Source organism: Bos indicus, chromosome 19 (genome assembly GCF_029378745.1).
Source record: "Bos indicus isolate NIAB-ARS_2022 breed Sahiwal x Tharparkar chromosome 19, NIAB-ARS_B.indTharparkar_mat_pri_1.0, whole genome shotgun sequence".
Taxonomy (NCBI): Eukaryota; Metazoa; Chordata; class Mammalia; order Artiodactyla; family Bovidae; genus Bos; species Bos indicus.
In genome coordinates this window covers 14,281,476-14,307,706 of record NC_091778.1, presented here as the reverse complement: position 1 = coordinate 14,307,706, position 26,231 = coordinate 14,281,476, and the positions used below count along the sequence as shown (strand labels likewise).

General features: G+C 52.3%; 2 long non-coding RNA genes across 2 annotated transcripts; one reads left to right on the top strand and one right to left on the bottom strand.

The window, feature by feature from the left end:
• The first annotated feature begins 5,975 nt into the window (after positions 1-5,975).
• On the top strand, positions 5,976-10,974 carry LOC139177750 (uncharacterized). The gene is made up of 3 exons (XR_011562240.1): positions 5,976-6,119; positions 6,248-6,446; positions 10,615-10,974. It is a non-coding gene; the product is annotated as an uncharacterized lncRNA (long non-coding RNA).
• Positions 10,975-24,670: 13,696 nt separating this feature from the next.
• On the bottom strand, positions 24,671-25,851 carry LOC139177749 (uncharacterized). The gene is made up of 2 exons (XR_011562239.1): positions 25,542-25,851; positions 24,671-24,911 (listed from the first exon to the last, which is right to left on the bottom strand). It is a non-coding gene; the product is annotated as an uncharacterized lncRNA (long non-coding RNA).
• Between the last annotated feature and the right edge of the window lie 380 nt (positions 25,852-26,231).

Sequence of the window (26,231 nt, the reverse complement as noted above, 5' to 3'; positions counted from 1 at the left end):
ACTCACTTCACAGAGTAGGGGATTGGCTCAGAGTCCCATTGCTGGAAAGAGGATGTGAGCCCAGGTGTGTGATTTTAGAGACCAGCACTGCTGGTGACTCATCCACCAGGCTCACACAGAGATGAGGATGCCGGTGGGTGGAGCTGGGACACTCCGTCCCTTCCCGGGGGGGCAGCCTCAGGGCTCCACTGCTGTCTTCAAGCTCCCCAACAGGTGAAGGACCCCTCACACCCTTCCTTGGGCTTTATCCCAGCTGTCTCCAAAGGTCTAGACATGACTCAGGGCCAGAAGAACCTTCCCTATTCTGCCTTCATCCTCCCCACTGCTCCTGCCCCTGACCTCAGGGACTTCAGTGGACTTCTGTGGCTTTCATCTCTCCAGAATCGATCTCTTTTGAGACTGTACCTCGAATTTTCCTGGGAGCCTGCATCCCTCTCCCACTGTGAGTCCATGACGTTCTGCAGGGGCAGAACCAGGGATGCCTGTGGGCCTAAATCCTCCCTCTGCCCCCAGCTAGAGTGACTGGTTCATGAGCAGGCATGTAACCTTAGCTGGGCCAGTGAAATTGAGTCTCGAGAATTTTACTCTTACTACTGGAAAGAACATGTTTCCTTGGTTGAATCATTAGGATATGGGCCTGGCAGCCATCTTGTCACCATGAGTAGAAGGCATTCCCTGAGAAAAGTCCCGAGAGGGCAAAAAGAACTGAGAGAAGACAGATATTTGGTAATGTCTGAAGTTCCAGGTCACATGTTACCTGAAGACTCCCTTGGCTTCCTTAATAGTCAATAACCTCTTTTGTGGTGCTAGAGAAGACTCTTGAGAGTCCCTTGGACATCAAACCAGTCCATCCTAAAGGAAATCAGTCCTGAATATTCATTGGAAGGACTGACGCTGAAGCTCCAATATTTTAGCCACCTGATGCGAAGAGCCAACTCATTGGAAAAGATTCTGATGCTGGGAAAGATTGAGGGCAGGAGGGGAAGGAGGCAACAGAGAATGAGATGGTTGGATGGCATCACCAACTCAATGGACGTGAGTCTGAGCAAATTCCAATGAAGTGAAGGACAGGGAAGCCTGGCCTGCTCCTGCCCAAGGGGTACCAGAGAGTCAGACATCACTTAGCAACTGAACAACAATAATAACCTCCTTTTTGCTTAAGCCAATTCAACTTTAGGTTTCTATAAGCCTCTTTCCCCAAACTGAAAAGAATTGGGACTAATGTAGGCAACAACATCCCTTGGGAATTGTGCCAGCATGTGAACCTCTGCCCACCCTCATCCTCTAGAAGGAATCTCGGACAATGGAGTCCAAATCCATCTTTGGCGGTGGAAAAAACTGAATCCCACAGTTTTTTCAAGTCACTTATTCAAAGCACAGAGCCAGTTAGGGACAGAATTGAGGATCAAATTCAAACCTGAAAACTCTTACTCTTGTGTGCTTTCTGGACAAATGTGTGATCTGTTTGTCTAGTTCTGAAAAGGCATATGTGTGTGTGTGTGTGTGTGCGTGCTTCTGGGTCCTCAGAGAGATACTGAGGTCCCCAAGGGCCACGCTTGTGCCATGGACATGCCTGACATCTCCCATGAGTGCATGCTAAGTTGCTTCAGTTGTATCCGCTTCTTTGAGACTCTACGGACTGTAGTCTGCCAGGCTCCTCTGTCCATGGGATTCTCTAGACAAGAATACTGGAATAGGTTCCCATTTCCTACTCCAGGGGACCTTCCCAACCCAGGGATCAAACCCTCATCTCTTGCATCTCCTGCATTGGCAAGTGGGTTCTTTACCACTAGTACCACCCACCCAAGTCAGTGTAGTGGGTCCCCCAGGTGATCCCTGGACATTAAGTATCAATGGGCTTCCTGGAGATGTCTTCTGGCATGCCCAGTGTTGGGCAGTCATGTTTCAGGAATGACACAGTGCATGCCCAGGGGAAGAGGTCGACCTTTCTGAGACACAGACTAATATACAGTTGAATATAATAAGCATAACACTAGCAAAAGAGGTATCTTTCATGAGTTATCTCTTGTGCAAAAGTGGACACTTGCTTAAAAAAAAAAAAAAAAAAAGGATATTGCATTCACATTAAGAAAATCCAAGACCCGAAATTTAAATTTACCCTATGAGTTTAGAGGATAAAGGACAATTTTATAAAAAGAGTCTAATTGTTACAGCAGTTCTGCTAAGGATTGAGAGTGGGTGTTTACAGACCGCCCCAGCAGGAAGGCAGGAATGAATGAAACAAAGATGTTAAAGACAAAGGCCCTAAGCCCTACCCACTGAGAACCCCACTGAGCCCTAAGCCCTACCCACTGAGAACCCCACTGAGAGGAAGGCAAGGATCTCAGAGCAGTAGAGGAAGAAGTCAGTAGACAACAGTCATGCAGATACATGATTGTGTAGAGGGGGCGTAAACACCTGTGTAAAGCAGCATTACTCCTAATCGCACTGAGCTGAGACCCCATGATCTAGCCAGACAAGATCCTGGACCCCAAATCCTGGAGCAGCCTGGACCCAAGACCAAGTCCAGGAGGATATGGTTTAGCACATCACAGTATCCGCTGCCTTCTCCTTCAACCCATTGCTACAGGGCCTCCCCCTGATGGCCATCCTCCTATGGGAGAAGTAAATGTACTTTCCACTCCAATGACATTGGAGTTGATAATATGACTCCTTTTGGTGAATGGAATGGAAGCAGAAGTGATAAATACATGTCAAGCAAAAGCTTTAGGAAATGATAATGGTAGGATAATGCATGCAGGCAAGCTCAGTCACTCAGTCATGTCTGATTCTTTGCAACCCCATGGATGTAGCCAGCCAGGCTCCTCTGTCCATGAGGTTTTTCCAGGCAAGAATACTGGAGTAGGCTACCATTTCCTCCTCCAGGGGATATTTCAAATCCAAGGATTGAACCTGCTTCTCCTGTCTCCTGCAAGGAGGCAGATTCTTTACCCGCTGAGCCACCTGGGAAACATCAGATATTTCCACCATCTTTCTTGCTCTTTTCCCTCTGCCACTGGAATAACAAGTCTTTGATTGAGACTGCTTTTTCAGTCTGATCCCAGGAATGAAGATATACAGAGCTGGGTCACAAATGACCCACAGCAGACATGTACCATGAGCAAAAAATTATCTATTGTTGCTGTAAGCTGCTGAAACTTGGGGATTGCTTGTTACTGCTTCCCAAACTAGCAAAAGCTGACTAATGCAGAGGGCAACAATCACAGCTTTAAGGCCACCTCTGACAACAGAATGGGATAAGTGGCTCAGATCATGTCACTTTAGATCCATGGGTATCAAACATGTCTGGGAATCACAAGGGATACTTAGTAAAATATCCCACTCCTGAGCTTTAGTCAGTTCATCCAAGGAAGGGCCTGGGAAATTAATATTTTTGACTAGATCTGAAGGTGATTATCATGTGGCTATCAACAGACTATACCTTGGGAAACTCTGATCTAATGAGTGCAGTCTTTTTGATACCCAGAGAGGTACGGTGACATGCTCAAGGTCACACAGCAAGATGCCAACAGAAAACAGATCCTCAGCTCTTTTTCCTGAAGCTTGCTGTCCTTCCCTAGAGAAGAGGGACGGGGGGCAGAAGGGAAAAGAGAAACTCACAGACTGAAAATGCAGCTCCAGAGAGAAAGACCAGTGGAGGCTAGGAACTCAAGTTGAATCAGGGTCCAGATTCCAAGCTGAGAAGGAGGCTGCCCTGTGGGTGGGTGGCTAAGTGGCCCCTGGAGGCCTTCTCCGGAAGACTAGAGGTGGGGAAAAAGGATTTGGCTTTCAGAGCAGGGAGGCTAGAGGCAAGAGATAGAAAAAAATAAATAAAAATAGAAAGGGGAAAAAAAGCCTTCTAGCCCTGGTGAGCCCAAACATCCCCAGCATCACTGCAGGAGCCGCCCCAGCCCTCTTCGATTTTGATGTACAGTTTGAAACAAATCAATAGCAGTATAATAATACTCAGCACGCTGTGTAATTTTTATATCATTAGTTTTCATTTTCCGCTCCCCATGCATCAAAAAACTTACAACGGGCTCGTAAAGTTTATTTAGTATTCCATGAATTCCTAATCAGTTTCATTTCATAATGATTCAGGAGCCGCCCGCTGCCTAGGCCCCCATGTCAAAAAATCGATAAAACCAACACAGTTTTCCTGATGGCGGCTGCAAAAGGATCTATTGTAGGGGAATTATGATTTATGCCTTGGCCTGACCGTGAGCAGCAGCCTCCACCCGGCAGCTCAGGGCTGAGGTCTTCGCCAATAATGATTTATGCACCTTCTGCTGGCCCCACCCTGGCTCCCTCCCTGCCCCAACTGGCCTCTGACACTGGGGGGGGCGGGGGGTGGTGGTGGACCGGGCGGGCAGGAGGAGGCAGGTTCAGCTGGGAGGGAAGAAGGCACAAGGGAGAGGTTGACCAGAAGTCTGAGCATCCGTGCATGGGCCCAGCATCTGTCTCTAGGTCCATATACTTCTAGGAAGGCCTGAGCAGAGAAGTGAGATGTTTGGGGACCCACCCCCCACCTGGCCCCAAAGATCTTCAAAGGGAACAGGGGTGCGTGGATGAAGCAGGGGTATCCCTGGCTTTGCAACTGGAAACCTCAGTCCCATCCAGCATTCCATTCTGGCCTCACAGATAAGTCCCTGGCCCCCCACCTCAGCCCCATGCAGTCACCTCCACTCTTGCTGATTCTGCCCCAGTGGCTCCAAAGAAGCTCAGTGGGAAAGCGGTCCCAAGGGTCGTGGCGGCCAAAAGGCCTTAGCTGAATCTCATGGGATGCAGACACAGCCAGCTTCCAGGAATTCTGAGGCTGGAATGCAAGTTTCCCAGCCTCCCAAGAGGGATCAAAGGGTGGGCTTGACTCTCTCAGGTGTCTTCTTGTCTCCAGAGGCAGCCTGGCTTGGTTTTGAGAACCCTCTGCCCTCCCATCCCCTTCCTCCACTGGTGGGGGATTACTAGGTCTAGGAGACATGATAAAGGGAGGCATTCAGTCCAACAACTGGTTTAATTAACAGTAACCAACCCAGCCCAGAAACAGAGACCTCAGGGTGACTCTCCAGGGGAGAGGATGCTACACTGTGATAGGGAGCCACCAGAATTGGAGCCCCCAGGACGTGCACTCCCATCCACCACCTAGCAGTTGGCTCACCTGCCTGCAGGGAGTGGGGGGCCTCATTTAGGTGGGTTGAGAGGGACAGATGTTCAGGGGCTGGGTGTCTGCAGGGACTCTGTCCCCGGTCAAAGGGGGAGCTCCAGCCTTAGACCCAAGTTAGAATATATGTCTTCCTGTTCCTGCCTCCACTTGCCTTTTTGTTCACTTATTTGACAAACAGGGAAAAGACACCTCACAGCCACTCCATCTACGTGTGACTCAGAGATAAGGGGCTCGCCCAACCTTGCACAAGTGAAAACGGGCAAAGCCAGGGTGCTAAGGAAGGTTTTCCAGGTCTAGGGCACGCCCCGCCCCACCACACCCAGTGACCCCCTCCCCATGCCTGGCCTGTACCCCTCTCTCCCTTATTCAGGCTCTCCCCTCCCCCGCCTCAATCCCATGCACACAGCAGCATGAAAAGAGCCAGACTTTGGGACCAGACCTGGATTCGAATCCTGATTTCCATCATCACTGGCTGAGTGACCTTGGGCAATTTAATTAACCTTTCTGAGTCCGGCTTCCCTCACGTGTGAAAATGGGAGTCATAATTTCTGCCCCACCGATGGCGAGGGCTCAAAAGGGCAAGTATATAAAACGCAAGTATATAATCCCCCGGGAGGCCCCTGAGAGAGGCTTCCTGCCCTTCCCCCCACTGCCCTTCACCTCTCAGCCTCACTCACAACCCCAGCAGAAAGTCACTTGGGTGGTGCTGGGGGTCAGAGGAGGCCTGGACATGTCCCCACTTGCCCAGAATAACTGAAAAACCAAAACCCAGCCAGGACTTGGCATCCATGGGCTCCAGGCTGTCACTACTCTAAGCTGCGGTCCAGCTTCATTTACACAAATCTGAGCTAAGCTCCTGCCAGGGCCCCCGTCCCCAGCTATTAGACAGAAAGGAGCCTGGATCCTGGCAGCCCACAGTCCTGGGAATCGTTTCTTAGGAACCAGCAGCTTCTCCCAGGTCAGCAGCAGGAGGGTGGGAGGGGCTGGGGAGGGGTGCGGTGCAGAGACAGAGCCTGGATCCGGGTGGGAGGAGAGGAGGGAATGGGGCTGGAGAAGCCCTGCCTGAACTCCTCCATCCCCCAAAAGGGGAAGCTGGGTTTCTCCCCTGCAGAAGAGTCCAGATTTTTCCCCATGGAAACGGAGACCCTGGATCCTGGTCACCGCTCCAAGGATGCAGGCTTTACCGCCCCAGCTCACCCGGGATGGGCAGCCAACAGGCTGCTGTTGGCTCTCCCTGGTCTCGCTCCTTCTCTGCCTACTTCTGTCTCCCGGGCTCCATGTCTTGGTGAGTTTCCAATCCTCCTGCCTCGTCTGTTCTCCTTTCCTCCATCACTGACTTCAGCCCCTAGGGAAAATAAACATTTCATCCTGCCAGGCCTGCGGGGTCCTCACACCTCCCCCACCCCGACGGGCAGTGCTAAAAGGCCTGAGATTTCAGGGAATAACCTCTCTCCCCGGATCCCCTTTCTGCTGCCAGATCCCCCCTCTTTGTCCCCTCAGCTGTTCCGTCACCCCTGGGCTCAGTGACAGTCCCTACTGGGAAGGTAGGCAAACTGGGCCGGGAGGCTGATGGACGGCTAACCCAGAGCTGGACATCCAATGGCCGGCACCGCAGCACAAATGCCAGCCTGCTTCTGGCAGCTGAGGGCACTAGAGGTATCCGTCTTCAGCCTCTTTTTCGGACCCCCATAAACACACACGGGCTCCTCAGCCCCAGGGGCTGGCTCCGCACAGCTTTGCTGTCCTCACCCCTGCTCTCTCCCTCTCCCTCTGCCCCTGCATGCACCTCTCACTCCGCCAGAGACCAGAGTCTCAGCTGCTCCAATGCCTTGACGACTGGGTCCCACTCAGGCTCTCTGAGCATCAGTCCTTTCATCTGTGAAATGGGCTCAGTGAGAGATTTCCTGTCAGGGCGAGGGGTCAGGGTTGACTCATGTGCTTTGGGGGCTGTGACGCCTTCTTTAACCATCCTTGGATGTCATCACACAGAGATCTTCCCCAGATGACTCTGTAAGTTACAAAGCTTTCCCGCTATCAGAGTCACTGGAGATCAGAGGCTTGTTTCAGGGACACAGACAGTCACAAAGAAAACAAGAAAACAGAAGGACTTCCCTGGTGGTCCAGTGGCTAAGACTCCTCACTCCCAACGCAGGGGGCCCAGGTTCCATCCCTGGTCAGGGAACTAGATCCCACATGCTGCAACTGCGAGTTCATATAAACTCGCACACACTAAAGATCCTGTGTGCTGCAACTAAGACCCAACGCAGCCAAATAATTTTTTTTTTTTTGAAAGAAAAAGAGAACAGGAAAATGGAGACCTGACTCTGCAGTCCTTAGCCATGTGACACTGAACAAGGATGTTCCTTGGCCCTCCTGAGCCTTAGTTCCCTGTCTGTAAAGTGGGACCGATCATCCTTATTGTCACCAGGTTTAGACGTCACATGAGATGGGAGTAAAAGCACCATGTTGCAGGGGCACCTGGTGAGTTCACAACAAACGATGCTTTCCTGTCCCTCCTCCCGTCTTCTTCCTCTTCTGTACCCCCCGTCCCCGCCACCCCAGAGCCACAGAAATGAAAAGCCATTTTCCGTAGTGAACATTGTGTTTTTCCATAGTGTTTTCTTAGACACCTGGAAAAGTTTGGCTGGAGCTTATGACAAGCAAGTTTGCCCTTTATTGGATGCCAAGTACCATGCATCTCTGTTTCCTGTGGCTCAGACGGTAAAGAATCTGCCTGCAATGCAGGAGACCCGGGTTCGATCCCTGGGCTTAGACAATCCCCTGGAGAAGGGAATGGCAACCCACTCCAGTATTCTTGCCTGGAGAATCCCATGGTCAGAGAAACCTGGTGGGCTCCAGTCCATGGGATCCCAGAGTTGGACAAAACTGAACGACTGACACTTTCAAGTACCATGCAGGGCACACCCCAAGCAGCATCTTTTTCCATTTTCTCCATACCACCACAAGGCAGGCATCATTACCTACTGATGATAAGGCCCAGAGATGGGGCAGTGACTTCCCTAAGGTCACACAGCAAGAGCCAGGGTTGGGAATCAGTTCTGTTTGCAGAACTGGCTGGAGGCCCAGGTGAGCTCCTTTCACCCAGATTCTCTCCTTTCCCAACCTCCCACACAGGGGCTTGGTGTGGAGATGCAGCATATCACATGCAGAAGGTGGGAGATGGTTTGCTGTTCCACTTCAGGGATGAGGAAACTGAGGCCGAACAAGGATAAGAGGCTCAGGCAAGGACTCGCAGACGGGAGGGGTGTAGACTCAGCTGGAACCACCAGCCTACCTCTGTTCTCGTCCTGCCCATCTAAGCCACTTGGCATTTAGAGGGAAAGACTATTTACTGGCCTCAAATCCCAAGCCCTAACCCAGCCATGACTAATGTTGTCTCCTTCCCCACCCCATCCTCAGGGATGTGCCCCAGGACAGACCCTCCTTCAGGTCAGGTCCTGCAGAGGGGGCTACACACTTGATTGCTTTCACATCTATGGCACTGCAGGTCAGATCTCACTACACCAAGAGCCATTACAACAAAAGAGCCTGCCTGCCATTGCAGGAGGCACAAGAGACACAGGTTCAATCCCTGGATCAGGAAGATCCCCTGGAGGAGGAAATGGCAACCCACTCCAGTATTCTTCCTGGAGAATCCCATGGACAGAGGAACCTGGTGGGCTACAGTCCACAGGGTTGCAGAGTCAGAAATGACCTAGCCACTAAACAACTCTACCAAGATATTTTGCCAAAGCCAGTCCAGGAGGTACGTAGTCAGCTCATATAGCACCTCCTCAAAGGACTGGGCAGAATGGGGATCTGCATGCCCTCATTTCACAAGTGGGGAAACTGAGGCTCAGAGAGGGCTCACAGAGGGGAAGTGGTGGATGGCCCATGTCAGTCTGGCCACAAAACCTCCGAGGCTCCTTCCGTTCTCCAGACTTTCCTGAGCCAGGAACTGACACGGGTACCTGGGCCCAAAACACACAAGGGGCTGCTGGTATTTCTGCCTACTGACAAATGCATGTGGCGTGGTGCCCACACCCCACCGTAAACACGCACATGGCACAGGCATACACCAGGTGCACACACACACACTCTCACGGGCACACACAGGCCTTGGGGCAGTGGCCCTCCACCTGGGATGCACACTGGCATTGCCTGGGGAGCTTTGAAACATACCCGAGTCAAGTTCCACCCCCAGCAATGCTGATGGCATGAATGTGTACCAGTTATCTACTGCTGCATAACAAATTACTGCCTACATGTAGCAACTTACAACAACCTTTCTTCTATGAGGTTTCTGAGGGTCAGGAATCTAGGAGCATCCCTCCCATTCCACCTGCCCTGGAGGCCATCTCAAAGACTCCCATCCACAGGCGCGGGGTCTGACCCCCAGCCCATCATCACCCCTGTGCGAGGTGCCTCCAGGTCTGGTTTCAGCCCTGTGCGAGCACGTGGGCTTGCGAGAGCAGGTGTCCACACAAACATGTCTGCTTACCAGTCAGGGCTCCTGACCGGAGGGACCCGTTTCCTCTGTACCCTTCCAATGTCGTCTTTCTTTCCCCTTCTCTCCCCTCTTTATCTCCCCTCTCTTTTCTTGCTCTTTATGTTTAATATCTTTTGAAATTTTTTACTTATTTGTCTTTTGTGTCTGCGCTGGGTCTTCGTTGCTGTTCACAGGCGTTCTCCAGTTGCACAGGCGAGCGGGGGCTACGCTCTAGTCACAGGGCGCGGACTTCTCATTGCCGTGGCTTCTCACTGCGTGGAGCCTGGGCTCTAGGGCACGCAGGCCTCCGTAGTTGTGGCAGGTGTGCTCAGAAGTTGCAGAGTGTGGACTTAGTTGCCCGGTGGCGGGTGGAATCTTCCTGGACCAGGGACTGAGCCTGTGTCCCCTGCATTGGCAGGCAGTCTCTTAACCACTGGGCCACCAGGGAAATCCTTTTATTCTTTAATCTTTTTTTTTTTTTTTTTTTTGTCTGCACCGCCAGGCATGTAAGATATTAATTCTCCAGCCAGGGATCGAACCCATGCCCCCCGCAAAAGGAGCACAGTCTTAACCACTAGACCGCCAGGGAAGTCCCTCTTTTCTTGTTCTTGACTCTCTTCTACTGCCGTGTCTCTCTGGCCTCTCTCTCCCCTTCCTGATACTGCAGTCTGTATGCCCTCTCCCTCTCGCCCGCCGGAGGCCCAGCAGCATCTCCGGGATAGCTCTAATGCAGCCGCCCTTCCTTGCCCTCCTCCAGGAGTCCCGCGGGCCCGGCCATTCCGGGTCTCAGGGCGGGGTGGGGCGGGGAGGCACGTCCCTTCCCGCAACTTCCGGGTGGAAGGGGATGTGGATGATCGGTGGTGGGCAGGAGCCAGGGAAGAGCCAGTCCTGGGTCTGCATCTACTTCCTAACTCGTCTGCTTCTCTCTCCCCGTCTGCTGCGGGCCGGACCTATGGGCTTCCAGAACCTTCCTTGCTCTCCACACTCTCTGTTCCAATCTCCATCTCTCTCCCTCTCTCCCTTTCTGTTGCTGTGACTTCCTCGTGGAGAGAAACGGGCACTGGCCACAGCTCCGAAGGCTGCGGAAGCGAGGAGAGTAGCTCTGCCCTAGTAACACGCAGCAGAGACAACTCTTCTCGGGAATTAATGAGACCACCAAGAACAAAAGAGGCGACGACCAGCAGAGGCCAGAGAGGCGGGGCCCAGCAAAGCCGTCCCCGCAGAACCGCACGCCCTCAATAATAGAGTGAGGAAAAATGGAGTAGAGATCCCTGTGGTAAAAACTATTAGAGGAGGCGAATTATAAAACTATTAACCAGAATGTAACTCCCAATTAAAAGATGATTTAACACTGGAACCTGATGGATGAATTTTGATTAAATGGAGAACTATTAGGAGCCCAGGGATAAGGCTGCTCCTGCCAGTTCTAAAAGTTAAAAGGCAGTTTGATATAAAAATTTATAAATTAAGGTTAATTACTTTAAATAACATGGCTGCAAGCAATGAAAGGAAATTTGTCAGAATCTCCAGAGTTTGGGGCAAGATGGATACAGATGTCCCAGCTGGCCCCCGGGAGCTTGGAGGTCAGGGTAGGGACGGTTGAGGCCAGCAAGAGGGCAGGTGATGTCTGCACTCCCACCAGGCCCCCCCGAGGAGCCAGGTGCAGCCTGAGGCACCAGGGGTGGGGGTGGGGGGGGTGCCCCCATTGCCCTCTGCTCCGAGGCCACAGCACAACACACTGGTTCGGGAGATGGGCAGGAAGGAGGCCTCAGGGCCCCAGAACTGGTCTGAAGAGCTAGTCTCCTCTGCCTGGGGAGCCTTCCCCCTGTTGGAGGGGTCACAGCAGAACCGGCTGTTTACTGAGCACTCAGCAGGGGTGGGAGATCCATCACCCCACCCTGGTCCTGCCCCAGCTGGAGGAGTCATCAGCACCCCCATGCCTGACCTGCCTGGCTCTGCTTTGTACCCCCCGACCCCACCCCATGAGTCCTGATGGGCAGGACAGGGCCCTACAAGGCGATTCTGCAGGGTGCGGACTCTTCTCCATTGCCCCAGGGTGGTGGGCTCTAAAGCCACCCCATAGGCCAGCCCTTCTCTGGGGCCCCAGAGCTTCCCTGGGTAGGAGGGAGGCTTCCAGTAGGCGCGGGAACTGCGCATGCCCAGGGCAGTCCGAACCCTCTACTGCCAGGCAGTCCTCTCCAGTGCTCTTCCCTGGGAAACCATCCCCTCCCTAGAGCCCCACCCCTGCCCCAGGAGGATGTCCCCAGCATGGGGTGCGGGGGGGACGGAGCATTGCGTCCCTGGGAGGATAGGACCACAATGGGACCACAGCAGGGGACATCCCCCACAGAGGACAGTGCTCAGCTCACAGCTAGGTGACATTAACACAAGGCTGGTTCCTGGGGTGGGAACGTGGGCATTCAAGCCAGACTCCTCGGGTTCCAGCTCCAGTTCCAACACTTACCAACCTACGTCTTCAGGATTTACCTCTCCAGGCCTCATCTCCTCATCTGTAAGATGGAGATGGGGACTTCCCTGGTGGTCCAGTGGTTAAGAAGCCACCTTCCAAGGCTGTGGGCAGGTTTGATCCCTGATCTGGGGACTAAGATCCCACATGAGGTTGGGGAAAGAGCCCACGCGCTGCAACAAGGATCACACATGCCGCAGTCAGCACCGGAAGCAGCCAAATTAATAAATGCTTTTTAAAAAATAAATAAAATGGAGATAATAATCTCTTCTTGCAGGACAGCCAGGCAGATCAGAGGTAAAGCCCCAGCATATAGCAGGTGCTCATTAAATGGCCGTGGTTCTCATCCCCTGTCCTCACTTCTCATCTTGTAAGAGATATTATCATCCAGTAGAGCTTTCCCCAGGCTTCCTGGCACAGGTGTATGTAAACACTTTGCACACATAAGGTAAAGACACCTTGTTTAATCTTCCCATCACCCTTTGCAGTCAGTCGAGTCATTACTCCCATTTCACAGGTAAGAAAACTAAGGCAGAGAGGTTCCGTCACAAGCCCCAGGCCTCACAGCTGGCAGTGGCCAGTCTAGAGTCAGATCTCTCAGCAACTTGACCCCCTCACCTCACACCACCTCCCAGGGCACATGTTAAGGCTTTTACACTCTCGCTGTGCCTCTTACTATAAACTTCAAATAAACTATATGGAAGTAGAATCAACAAGAAAGGAAGGAGCAGGTAGAGGAATAAAGGAAGTGGGTCAGAAGGGAGGGAAGGAGGAAGGAAAGAAGAAAAGGGAAAAGAATAAGTTGATGAGTTTATTTTTTTTTGCAGCACGTGGGCTTTCTTTAGTTGCAGTGAGCAGGGCCGACTCTTCGCTGCAGTGTACAGGCTTCTCATTGCCACGGCTTCTCCTGTTGCAGTACACAGGCTCAAGGTGAGCAGGCCTCTGTAGTTGTGGCTCTCAGGCTTAGCTGACCCATGGCACGTGAGATCTTTCCGGACCAGGGATTGAAGCCAGGGCCCCTGAATTGGCAGGTGGATTCTTAACCACTGGACCACCCGGGAAGTCCCAAGGAGTTGTTTTTTGCTTTTGTTTTCTAAACAAACCTCTGTGGGGTAGTGGTCAGGTGTGTTAACCTTGGGTGAAGGGAGAATACACCAGGGAGGTTCTTTGGGGCAGGAGATGATCCGCTTCAAACACAGATGCTGATTACACAGATGTTTTTACTTTGTTAAAAATTCATCACTCTGTGTGCTGATTTGTGCTCTTTATGTAGAAAAATTATTATAATAAACAACTTTTAAATGAATATGATAATAGGGTAAATTTTATGATATATGAATATCTTAACAAAACTGTTTTCTTTTAATACAGCATACCAAAAGCTATGACAAACCTAGACAGCATATTAAAAAGCAGAGACATCACTTTGCCGACAAAGGTCCATCTAGTCAAAGCTATGGTTTTTCCAGTAGTCATGTACAGATGGAGCGTTGGATCATAAAGAAGACTGAGTGCCAAAGAATTGATGCTTTTGAACTGTGGTGTCGGAGAAGACTGTTGAGAGTACCTTGGACAGCAAAGAGATCGAATCAGTCCATCCTAAAGGAAATCAACTCTGAATACTCATTGGAAGGATTGATGCTGAAGCTGAAGCGCCGATACTTTAGCCACCTGATGCGAAGAACTGACTCACTGTAAAAGACCCTGATGCTAGGAAAGATTGAAGGTAGGAGGAGAAGGGGACAACAGAGGATGAGATGGTTGGATGGCATCACTGACTCAATGGACATGAGTTTGAGCGAACTCTGGGAGATGGTGAAGGACAGCGAAGCCCGGCGTGCTGCAGTCCATGGGGCCCAAAAGAGTCAAACACAACTTGGCAACTGAACAGCAACAACATAAAAGGCAGTCCTGACATCGCTTAGCAATGCGTAATAGAGACCAAGCGTGATAAGACTGAGACAGAGCCAGAGAAGCTCGTGGTTGGCCCTGGGACGAGTCCATCCTGGATGCTTCTCAGAAGTGGGGTGTCCTGTGCTGGTGGGCTGTGGAAGAGGGGCAGGAGATGGGGGGTGCCTGTCTCACCATACACCCTGGGCCACATCACTTCCCCTCTCCAAGCCTCCCTTATTTTTGTCAGGAACAAGGGGAGGAAGGGGAGAGCAGCCTAAAGGGTCTGACCCAGGCAAAGGCTTAGAGGAGAGGAGAGAGGAGCCCCAGGCATGAGGAACAGACTGGACCTGCCCTGAGCTCAAGGAAGGGATCAGGGTGCTTAAAGCTGGGAAGGATGCAGAAAAATCTCCCAAAAATCCTGCACAGAAAAGGATCATTGCAACTGACACACAACTAACATGATCGTGATGATCTCTTTCTCGGTGTCACTGTTATTGCTACTGGCGTCACTGTTGTTACCAGGGAAGCTTTGGGGGTGAAGTACAGCTCTTCCCAAAGTGAGTTCCAAGGAATGCTTCTCCCACAAGCTTCTTCCCGACAAACTATCTCACGGTGAGGAAGTTCATACTAACTCTGCTCTCCTCTTAGAGCTTCCTAAGGCACACCAGTGTAATAAAGGCTCTGAGAAGTCCTGAAACAAATAACTTCTAATTTTTGAAAACAGCCTTCCCTAAACAGAGTTGATCATGGAACATTTTTTAACACAATAATTATTAACACACACCCCCACCCCCAGGAATTCAGGCTTTGTGGATTACAACTTGAGGAATGAGAGGGAATAGAAAGAACATACACTCCAAAATAGGACAGACTAAGCCTGTTTCATGTCAGCCTGTTTCATGTGGCCTTGGGGAATTTGTTTTCACCCCTCTGTGACTCAGCTTCCCCAGCTGCTAAGTGGAGCAATCTCAAAATGTAGTGGTCAGATTTAAATTAAATGTGGCACATAATGGAATTCCCTGGCAGTCCGGTGGTTAGGACTCAGTGCTTTTGCTGCTGGGGCCCAGGTTCAATCTCTGGTGGGGACACGAAGATCCTGCAAGCCATGCGGTGCAGTCAAAAAACAAACAAACAAAAAGAATGTGTCACATAAGAGATACTCAACAAATGTATGTCCGCCCATTTTACAGATGAGCTAACTTGCCTAAGAGTACAGAAGCAGGGAGCAGCAGCCACGGGGTGCCCAAGTGTAGATCTTCTGTTTGGAGAGGTGGCTGCGAACCTCTGCCTGGTCTTAATATGTGGGGCAAATGAGATACTTTTAGCTGAGGAGTCCTGCTCTGAAGTGTAAAGGATACAGGATTAGTTCCTGACAGGACAGCATGGCACAAGCCCTGGATCGTCTGAGCATGAGTCATGACTCCACCACTTACAAGCTCTGTGACCTTGAGAAGGTCACCCAGCTGCTCTGGTTTCTGCATCTGTAAAATACAGATTAAAACAGTTCTCTCTCCATAGGGTCGTTCTGAGGCAGAAATGAGGTAAAGTGCTTAAAAATAGAGATTGATATACAGGCCCTTGAGACATGAGCTATTATTTTTATTTTTTAATTTTTATTTATTTACTTGGCTGTGCTGGGTCTTAGTTTGCAGCAGGTGGGCTTTAGATCCCTGACCAGGGATCAAACCCAGGCCCCCTGCACTGAGAGCCTAGAGTCTTAGCCACTGGACCACCAGGGAAGTCCCAAGCTATTGTTTTTTTATTACTCTTACTGTTCATTGCTGGGCTGCAACTCAGTTGACAGAAGGAGGGGAGAATTCTTTCTCCCACAGGGTCCTGAAAAGAAGGGATGGCAGTCCCCCATCTGCCAGGACCCCTCTTCTGGGTCTGTCCTTCCCCAGATCCCAGCCACGCCTGGGCCCCTTCCTGTCCCTGCAGAGATCTCACCCTGGACGCCCACCCCTTGGGGCTGCAGTGCCAAGGTCGAACCTGTGATGTGCGGGTCCTCACGGGCTTCATCTCGCTGCAGAGTTACTGTGACCACCCCCTCACCCAGCTCCTGTGTGAACAGTGGACTCGACCTCTCCAATCACCGTCACTTCCGTGCCACCTCCGAGATGAACAACATGAGTCTTGCATCCAGTTTATTGGTGGAGAAACTTAGGCACACAGCACAATGAAGGCACCCCTGGGAGCCCAATTGGAGGGCCATGAACCTAGATTTCCTGACCTCCAAGCCCTGGGTTTTCTTCCTGTATTGCAATAAAACAAACCCTACCTTTCCAGGTGGCGCTAGTGGTAAAGAATCCACCTGCCAATACAGGAGACACAAGAGACGCGGGTCGGTCTGGATCTTTCCAACCCAGGTTCGATCCCTGGGTCAGAAAGATCCCTTGGAGGAGGCCATGGCAACCCATTCCAGTATTCTCGCCTGGAGAATCCCATGGACAGAGGAGCCTGGCGGGCTACAGTCCATGAAGTCGCAAAGAGTCGGACACACACACAAAGTTACTCTGAGTTGTAAGGTTGTCCCCTTACCAAAGAGGCCCTGCGTGCTAACAGGTGGAGCCCAGGGAGACCGTGAGCCGTGTCGTTTAATGTCCTTGGCCTCAAGGCGCCCCGCCCCTTTGTCTGCACACCCTCCAGAACACCTGCCACTCCCCCCCCAATTTCTGGCCTCTCAGGACCACGCTCCCAAACAGCGAATCACACTGTCGTCTGGACTCTGAAGGCTACAGAGGCCTGGACCTGCGCCACCTTTGACCACACAGATAGAGCTGAGCCATAGGTACATATAATCACGTTCCAGCCTAATGAGCCTCCTGGTCTCCCCCAACACAGAGTTCAAAGACCACGGTGGCCCCATCGGAAGATACAGCTCTAGGGTTAGAGGCCCAGGGTTAGGGCCAGAGTCACCCCTTCTGCTCTCTCCTCATGCGTGCTAAGTCACCTCAGTTGTGTCCCGACTCTTTGTGATCCTATGGACTGTAGCCTGCCAGACTCCTCTGTCCATGGTATTTTCCAGGCAAGAATACTGGAGTGGGTTGCCATGCCCTCCTCCAGGGGATCTTCTCGACACAGGGATCGAACCCGTGTCTCTTACATTTCCTCCATTGGCAGGTGGGTTCTTAACAGCTAGTGCCACCATATATATGTATATGGTGGTGGTGGTTTAGTTGCTAAGTCGTGTCTGACTCTTGCGACCCCTTGGACTGTACCCTGCCAGGCTCCTCTGTCCATGGAGATTCTCCAGGCAAGAGCACTGGAGTGGGTTGCCATTTCCTTCTCCAAAATGTGTGTGTATATATATATATATGTAATACACACATGCACACACATTCATAAGACAAAGTGACATGTATTTGAATCTTCTTCTCCTATCTCCCACTCCCTCCCACAGCTCATTCAAGGTGCCTCAACCTCCCCTGAAGCCCTCACCAAACCAGCCCCTGCAGGTGCCTACCTCTCCTTGCTCTCCCCTCTGCCTTTTATCCTTTGATCCTATCCAGCCAGGAGGGGCACTCTGTCTTTTCTGGGCTTCTTTCAACTTTCTTTCCAATCCACTATGCCCACCCAAGCTATTGAGGCCCAAACAGGGCTAAACACAGAAACTTCCTTGGGGACAGAGGAAAGGTGAAGTCTGGGGACCCTTGAGTGTGAACTTTTGGGGAGCCTGTAATAAATAGGCAGATGTTATTACCAGGCATGTCAATACACAATTACTGCCAGTCACAGTTTGCTCCTCAGGGAGCTTCCAGTCAAGTTAAGGAAATAACCTGAAACAATTAGACAACATTGAAAAATCTGACCTGCCTGTAACAGACTGCTGTGGGCTGGATGTTTGTTCCCCACAAAATTCATATGCTGCAGCCCAAAGTGATGGGGTTTGGAGATGAGGACTTTGGGAGGTAATTTAATAAAGTCAGGAGGGTGGGGCCCTGTGGTGGAATTAGTGCCTTGTAAGAAGAGAAAGAGACCAGAGCTCTTCCCTGCTCTCTGTCCACCACGTGAAGAATCCAGAGAGAAGGCAGCCGTCTACAGCCAGGAGAACAGGGACCCTCCAGGGAACCAAATGAGCCAGTGCCTAGACCTTGGACTTCCCAGAACTAGGCAAAATACATTCCTGTTGTTTAAACCACCCAGTCTATCGTGTTTTGTTATGGCAGCTCAAGCTGACTAATATACATGCCTTCTGAGAATTCCCTGGAAGTCCAATGGTTAAGACACTGCACTTTCACTGCAGAGGACCCTGGTTCAGCCTCTGGCGAGGCAACTAAGATCCCACAAGCCACAAAGCATGGCCAAAAGAAAAAGAAAAAGATACATGCTTTCTGAAAGAAGTGGTCAGGAAAGGGGTTCCAGAGTGGCAAAGATTTGAGCTGAGCCTATAAAGAAAGAGATGAGTCAGCCTTGACCAGGGGGCAAGAGAAGGCATTCCTGCAGGGCACTCTGAGTTTGCACGGGTGCAGGTAAGAAGAGGCACCAAGAACTGACCAATCAGGAGATGAGAAGTTGAGAGTTGTCGAGGCTGGAGAGGCAGGCTGGGATCACATCACAGTGGGGCTTGAGAGGGGAGTCAGAGCTGTGGACCCTGGGTCATGGGTCCACGATGGGGCCATGATGGGGCCACGATGGCTTTGGGGCACAGGAATGAAGCAGTCAAATCTAAGTTACAGGAAGCTAACAGATGGCCAGGAGGAAAAGGTGGCAGAAGGAGAATTCTGGGGCGAGGAGCCAGTGAGAAAGGCGGCTACAGAGGTCCAAGCGGGGGATAAACCAGCCAAGGGCAGGAGTGGTGGGGCTGGAAGGGAGGGCTGGATTCAGAAGTTGACAGCAACCAGATGGGAGGGTGGGGAAGGGAAAAAGATCCCTGGTTCTAGGTGATGGCTGCTTCCCCAGCCCGCATCTCTTGCTGCCCCTGCCGACCCCCTTCCCATCCCAGTCAGTCCCAGTCAAATGTCCTCTGCCTTTTCCCAACCTTGACGGCCTAATTTATCCAGGCCCCCTCCTCCGCCCCCCATCCTTCCCTTTGGGGCCCCAGAATCTGATCCACAGCTTCTCCCCTCACCAAACCCCCCACTTGCTCTTTCCTGCCCTTGAAATACCAGGGAGTTGTTGCTGGTCAAGCGCTGCTCAAAGGAGGGAATCACCTGTGAAACGTTTAGCACAATGCCAGGGACACAGTAAGTACCCAATAAGCACTGATTCATTTTTACGTAACAGGTCCAGAACTTCCCCGGTGGTCCAGTGGTTAAGACTCTGCCTCCCAATGCAGGGGGCGAAATTTTGATCCCTGGTTGGGAAACTAAGGTCCCTCCCATGCTCCAGGGTGCTGTCAAAAATTGACTACAGGGGCTTCCCTGGTTGCTCAGTGGTGAAGAATCCACCTGTCAATCTGGAGACACAGGTTCCATCCCTGATCTGGGAGGATCCCATATGCCACGGAGCAGCTAAGCCTGTGCACCACAGCTACTGAGCCTGCGCTCCAGAGCCCGGGAGCCGCAACTACTGAAGCCCGTGCTCCTCGGCGAGAGAAGCGATTGTAACTAGAGAGTAGCCCCCCTCTCCCGTCTCTGCAGCTAGAGAAAAGCCCATGCAATGACAAAGACCCAGCACAACCAAAAACATAAATAAATTAAAAAAAATTTTTAATTAAATATATATATGAAACAGATCCTGTGCCAAACACTAAGGAGGCCAGACACATACATTAAGGAGGGGCCCCTGCTTTCAGAGTTAACAGGATATGCAAAGAAATGAAGGCCTTTTGAGTTGCAGAAGACAAAAGAAATAAAAGACACCTCTATACCCTCAGGGTAACCCCATCTTGGGGGGAGGTTTTCAGGGGCTCAGTCTCTGCCTTTCAAAAGCTTAGAGTCTAATGGAAGAAACACAGACACCCACCCTCTCACCCCCACCTTCCCAAACCCCTGCCCCCCTCCCCCCCAACCCCATCCGCAATCCCACTCCCACCCCCCATCTACCCCAGGAACTTCCTTTCTGCTGGGTACGTTGGACTTTGCACATCGAGGGCTCCCCGCCTGGGCTGTCCTTTCTGTCTGAGCACTTGGAGAAGCACCTGTCTTTTTTTTTTAATATGTATATTTTTTAATTTCAGCTGCCCCGGGCCTTAATTGCAGCACACGAGATCCCCGTTGCTGCATGCAGGATCTCTGCTGCTGCAAAGTCACTTCAGTTGTGTCCGACTCTGTGTGACCCCATAGACGGCAGCCCACCAGGCTCCCCGGTCCCCGGGATTCTCCAGGCAAGAACACTGGAGTGGGTTGCCATTTCCTTCTCTAATCGATCTCTAATCGCAGCAAGTGAACTCTTAATTGCGGCATGTGGAATCTAGTTCCCTGACCTGAGATCAGACTCAGGCCTCCTGCTTTGGGAGGGCAGAGCCTCAACAGTTGGACCACCAGGGGAGCCCCAAGAAGCCTTTTGTCTTCCTTCGTTTATCATCTCCTCTGAGAAGCCTTCCTGGGTCCCCATCTGACACAGGAGGGCTCCCATCCTTGATGTTCCCGGAGCACTTTGCTTCCTCCTGCATCAAATCATTCACACTCTGCACCAAAGGAGACTCGTGTGTGTGTGTGTGTGTGTGTGTGTGTGTGTGTGTGTGTGTGTGTGTAGTGTGTGTGTGTGTGTTTGGGTGTCTGTCTTCAGATCACCTGCCCGTGGCCCACAAACCGCCACACCTGTGAAGGCGGAGGTCAGGGCTGCTCCACAGTGAGCATCTTGGCACACAGCTGATGTTGAACAAGTGAACACATGGATGGACAGGCTGAGGATGAGAGAGACAGTCTGGAGACCTTGGTCTGCTGGAGAAGGTGGATGCTGGGTCAAGCCGCAGCCTTCTGACACACACCTAGGATGATGATAACTCTCCAGGCGCCTCTGAGAAAATCCAGGCACCAAGAGCAGCCCTGTCTGCCCTGTCTCTACATGCCAGCCATAATCAATAGCAGTGCCCTCTGTCTTCGGGACTGGCTGTCTTCCCCATCTGGGCAGCATGCCCTGGAAAAACCACCACAAATAAAACATACATCCATTGCCAAACAAAAGAGCAGGAGCATATGACAAGAAAATCAGAGTTTGTCCCAGTGCCCTCTGGAACCAAGTCGGGGCTTTGCCCATCCCTGGGATGGTTCACACAGGCAGAACAAGAGCAGCGTAGATCTTCAAAACAAGCTGGACCAGTCAAGGTCGAGGACCCAGAGGACAGAGAGCGGGCTCCACTCCCTTCCTCCTAAAGGTGTTTAGGAGGGTTCTCCCCAGAGCCCCAAGAGGAGCCCGTAGCAGTGCTGAATTCACATCTTGTGTGATCTTGGATAAGACATTTGGCCTCTTTGAGCCTCAGCTTCCCCATCCAGAAAATGGGTATGATGACAAGCCGGCAAAGGGCAGCAGCAGAGCTTTGTAAAGGGCACAAAGAAGAGGCTTGGACCCTGTGGATTGTTTTAGCATTACTATTATCAGAGCACAACAGCAGAGACTCAAACCAGGACCCCGAGGCCAGTGCTGTGACCCCGCCAAGGGGCCCCCGGCATCTGCTCTGAGCCAAATTTTCTGAAATGAGGTCCAACCAAGGCAGAGAACAACTGGGGAGAGGAGAGAGAGAGAGAGAAGAAGGGCGTGTGTGTGCAAGTGTGTGTGTGTGTGCCTGTGTGAGTGTGGCACAGGAGTGTACATGCGCCCCAGGGTAGGGTGGGGAGGGGATGGAGGGGAGAAGGGGAGAATTGAGAAGAAAAGAAGAAAAGCACAGGGACGAGAAGGACTGAGGTATTCGGTTACATGATCTAAATTCTAATCAAACATCATTTAAAGCGTGTTTTATTTCAGCCTCGGGAGAGCCGGTCCCTCCTGGCTGCTCACCATGGCAACGGGCCGCTCATTTCAGAAGTGTCATGCCACATTATCGTCCTGCCGCCTCACACGCTCTCGCCGCCTGACAACTTCGCTCTGCCCCTTGCGACAACCATCCCCGCTCAGCTGGCTTATTTTTGGTGTCAGCCGGGCCCCCTCCCCTGCCTCCCCCTCATCATCAGTGGATTGAAAGACAACCTCAGCCCTCCAGCCGGTGAGCATCGTGGCCTATTTGGTGATAAGAGATAATTTGAGGAGATATTTGCTTACATGTGTATGAACAATTTGCTGCATTAAGACAATTCCACCTGGTGTGTGGATGGGGATGGGGGCGGGTGGCTAGTGCTCAAGCTGACAACACCCCAGGCAAGAGGAGAGGGCGGGCACCCCTCATTTCTCGACCCCCCCAAACTGGAAGCCCTAGGAGATTCCCCTCGGGTTGCCTACCCCAGCATCATCACTCGCTGTGTGACCTTGTTCAGGTCGCTCCCCTTCTCTGAGCTTCCCTGCCCTTATCTGTCAAAAGGTGGGGTTGGACCAGCTGGAATCTGGGATCCCTGCCAAGGACCAGGGTAGGGGCGCAGAAGGCCGAGAACCCAGAAAGAGGACAGACCCCTGGTCTGGTCACCACTATGAAGGTTGATGAAGGGAAAAGAGGTTAGCCTGACACCACCCACCTCCATCCAGGCGACCAATGCAGAAATGGACGGGGGCGTGGGGGATGGTTCCTGAAGCGACCCAGGATAGGACCCTGTCCTGGGAAGGAAGGGCCTTTCTGGGACCCCCTACTCTGCTCTTCACAGAACAAGAGACATCTTTTCATCACGTTCACACACACAGGCTCCCACATGCGTCTCCCCTAGATCAAGGGCCACCTGGAGGTAAAGGCAGACTCAGAAGGAGCTGGGAGAAAGATGTGTACCCTGAGGCCCCAGTTTAGAAGGTAAGACCTTGGCCCCAAAAATAATGGGCTGAAAGGCAAGGTGCCGCCACCCAATGCCTCCACCCACCAAACATCAAGAATAATAATGGTGTGTGTGTTAGTTGCTCAGTCATGTCCGACTCTTTGTGACTCCATGGACTGTAGCCTGCCAGGCTCCTCTGTCCTTGGGATTCTCCAGGCAATAATACCGGAGTACGGAGTATGTATCCATTCCTTTCTCCAGGGGATCTTCCCAACTCAGGGATCAAACCTGGGTCTCCTGCATTGCAGGCAGATTCTTTACTGTCTGAGCCACCAAGGAAGCCCTAATAATAGCAGACCTATGGCTGATTCACATTGATGTATGGCAGAAACCTACTCACTAATGTAAAGCAATTATCTCCAATTAAAAATAAAACAAACAAACAAACAAAAGAATGATAAAGAAGCTACGTGTATTGAGGGCTTCCAGGGGCCAGGCCCTATGCTGAGATTATAAGGGTTTGGAGACCCCTCTCCATGTGCTATGTCCTCCTGCCCCACCCCCATAGGGGAGGAAGCAGGTCTAGGAGAGCTTGTTGGCCCAGGGGAGCTTCTGCCTCTATTTACTCATCGGTCAGATGGAGTTAATATAGTTCCTACTGTACACGGCGGCTGTCAGGATTAAGAGAAGGCTTAGCACAGTTTGGGGCACATAGTCAGTGTTCAATGATAACGGCTATTTGAAGTTGTCATAGGAACTGGGGTCTGAGGAACCAGGGCTTTCTGAAAACAGGCCTCACTTCCCCAAAGCCTCAGCCTGTGTTCACCTGGGTCCCGTGGCTGGTTTTGCTCCCACCAGGGCCCCGTCCTAGAAAGGATGAACCCCTGGGATGCTGCACCTGCCCCCCAGCCCCATAGAATTTCTCTAGTAGGGGGTCTTTGGCCTCTCCAGGAGTAATTCAGACCATGGAAGGTAATCTCTCTCCCACCATCCAGAGCACCTTCCACTGGAACCTGAGGATACACAGCCCCCACCCCCCCACCCCCAGGGACCCTCTTCTGTCTGCCCAGGGTTGAGGGCAAGTGTTAGCTGAGAGGTCTGACCTCCACCTCCCACACCTGACTACCCTCTGCCCTGACCTGCGGTCCCACCCAGACTCCGTAGGAGAACTGGCCCAAGGAAAATCACAAGAGGGAGGTGAATGCCAGCCTCCTTTACCATTGAGTGCTGGGTCATCTCCTCAAGGCCTCTGCAGTCCCCTTCCCAGTGAAAGAGAGCGGCCGCAGAAGAATCTCTCTACGGTCAACGGGACTCAGGTCCAATCCCAGCTCCACCACCTCTCAGCAGTGGATTTTTAGATCAGGGGCCCAGCCTCAGTGTTCATATCTATAAAATAGGGATAACAATATGTATTACGTAGGGTTGCTGGCATGATTAAAGGTATGCTGAACACTTAGTAGGCATCCAAGAAAAAGCAGCTGTTATGAATAAAAACCACCAAAGCTGCCCCAAGTAGAGCCAGGGAACTATTTCCTTCCACCCTCTGGGGGTCTCTCTGGCCCAGCCCTGGTGCCCTGGGCTTACTCCCCCCAGCCCCTCCTCCTGACTCTGCCTCTCTCTGCCACTTGAGCCTGGGAAATGATGCTGGGGCAGGGCAGGGGGCGGGGCCAGTCTGCAATGTCATGGCCCTACTCCAACAGGGCACGCATGCCCCAGCCTGGGCCTCTTTTTCTCAGCAAAATAACAAAATGAATCAAATTACTCATCTCAACACTCCACTCACATGCGCTTGGCTCAAAACTGTGGGAGAGATTAAGGGGTCTCCGGGAAGGAAGCTTTGCCCAAAGGAGGGACAGGTAGACGGGTCAAAAAGAAGGGTTATCAAATCACAGCCAAATTTCTGTATTTTTTTAATATGACGTGTTAGTGAAAGTGTTAGTCACTTCAGTCGTGTCCAACTCTTTGCGACCCCATGGACTGTAGCCCGCCAGGCTCCTCTGTCCATGGGGTTTCCCAGGCAAGAACAGTAGAGTGGGTTGACATGCCCTCCTCCAGGAGATCTTCCCGACCCAGAGATTGAACCCAGGTCTCCAGCATTTCAGGTGGATTCTTTTCTGTCTCAGCCACCTCGGAACATGAAGAGCAGAAGTTATTTTCATGATTATTTTCCTGTATTATTTTCAAAACAGCAGGAGGTTGCTGGATGCCGACACTTCCTGCACCCACAAGCTCCCCCACACCCAGTGCCCAGATCCCAGAGCTCTTGGAGGCAACCTGCTGGGGGTTTAGGGTTCAGTGACACAGGCTGGGGGGTCCCGCAGACCTAGATCCCTCCCTGCTCATCCCTCCCCAGATGCAGGGTCTGCAGCAGGTCACTTAACCTCCTGAGCCTCTGTTTCCACATCTGCACTGTGAGCAGAAGGCCGACCAGACCTCAGGACCCCTGTGAAGAGTTAAGCTGCCTCCCGCACCCCGTCCTGACCAGCAGAGGGTCCCTCAGGTCCCCGGGCTGTGGGCCTTTGCCTCTCAGATTCTCCCCTGAAGCAGCTTCGGGCCCCAGATCGCTTAACTTCCCCAGATATGAACGGGTCAGGAAAGAAGTGCTGGGCGTCCGGCTTCCCTCCTCCGGGGCGGCTGCGGCCGCAGGGCCTCAGGGATTCAGCCGGGATCTCGGCGGGTGCCCGCGACAGGCCGATCCCCCACACCCCCCACCCCGGGGCCTTGGGGGAAGGGAAGGGGCGGGCGCCTCCCGCTCACCTTCTGACGGTGAAATGTGGCCATTTACCTTCACGCTTCAATGCCAGCCCCTAAATCACTGTCTCCGCGCCCGCGCTCAAGGTTGCTCCCGGAGCCGGCCGCCAACAAAGCCGCCGCCGCCTCCGCCCGGGACCCGGGCACCGAGCCTCAGCCCCCCTCCACGCCCCGACCCCCGCGGCCGCGAAGACCCGGAAGGGCCCGCTCCCCGCCTGGTCCGCTGCGCCCCCGCCGCCTTCCTCTTTCCTTCTGTGTCTGTCTCTCCATTTTTTTGTCCCAAGGCCCTATCTCCGGGACGAAGCATCCAGAGGCTCTCGGTCCAAACTCACCAAGAAACCTCAAGTTCACTCCCCTATGGTAAATGGACGGAGTGAGGAACACCGGCTTGAGTGAAGGAGGCTCTTAACTGTGTAGCTACTTTACGCTTGGGTCCCTCTGCTCCGGGAGTCCCCGGACTGCAGAGTCTTTGATGCAGAGACGGCCTCGCGAGTGTCACTGATAACGCAGGACCGCGTGCGCTTCTCACCTGCAGCTGCAAACACTTCACCCATCTCTGCGGCTCTGCTGTGACATGGCTTCATTAGCCCTGCTCCCTTACTTCCCCTCCGCAATCTTTCCCTCCCTGATCTTTCTTTCCTGTCCTCCAGGATCTCCATTTGTCTTCCGTGCAAAGAGACAAGGGAGGGGGAGACG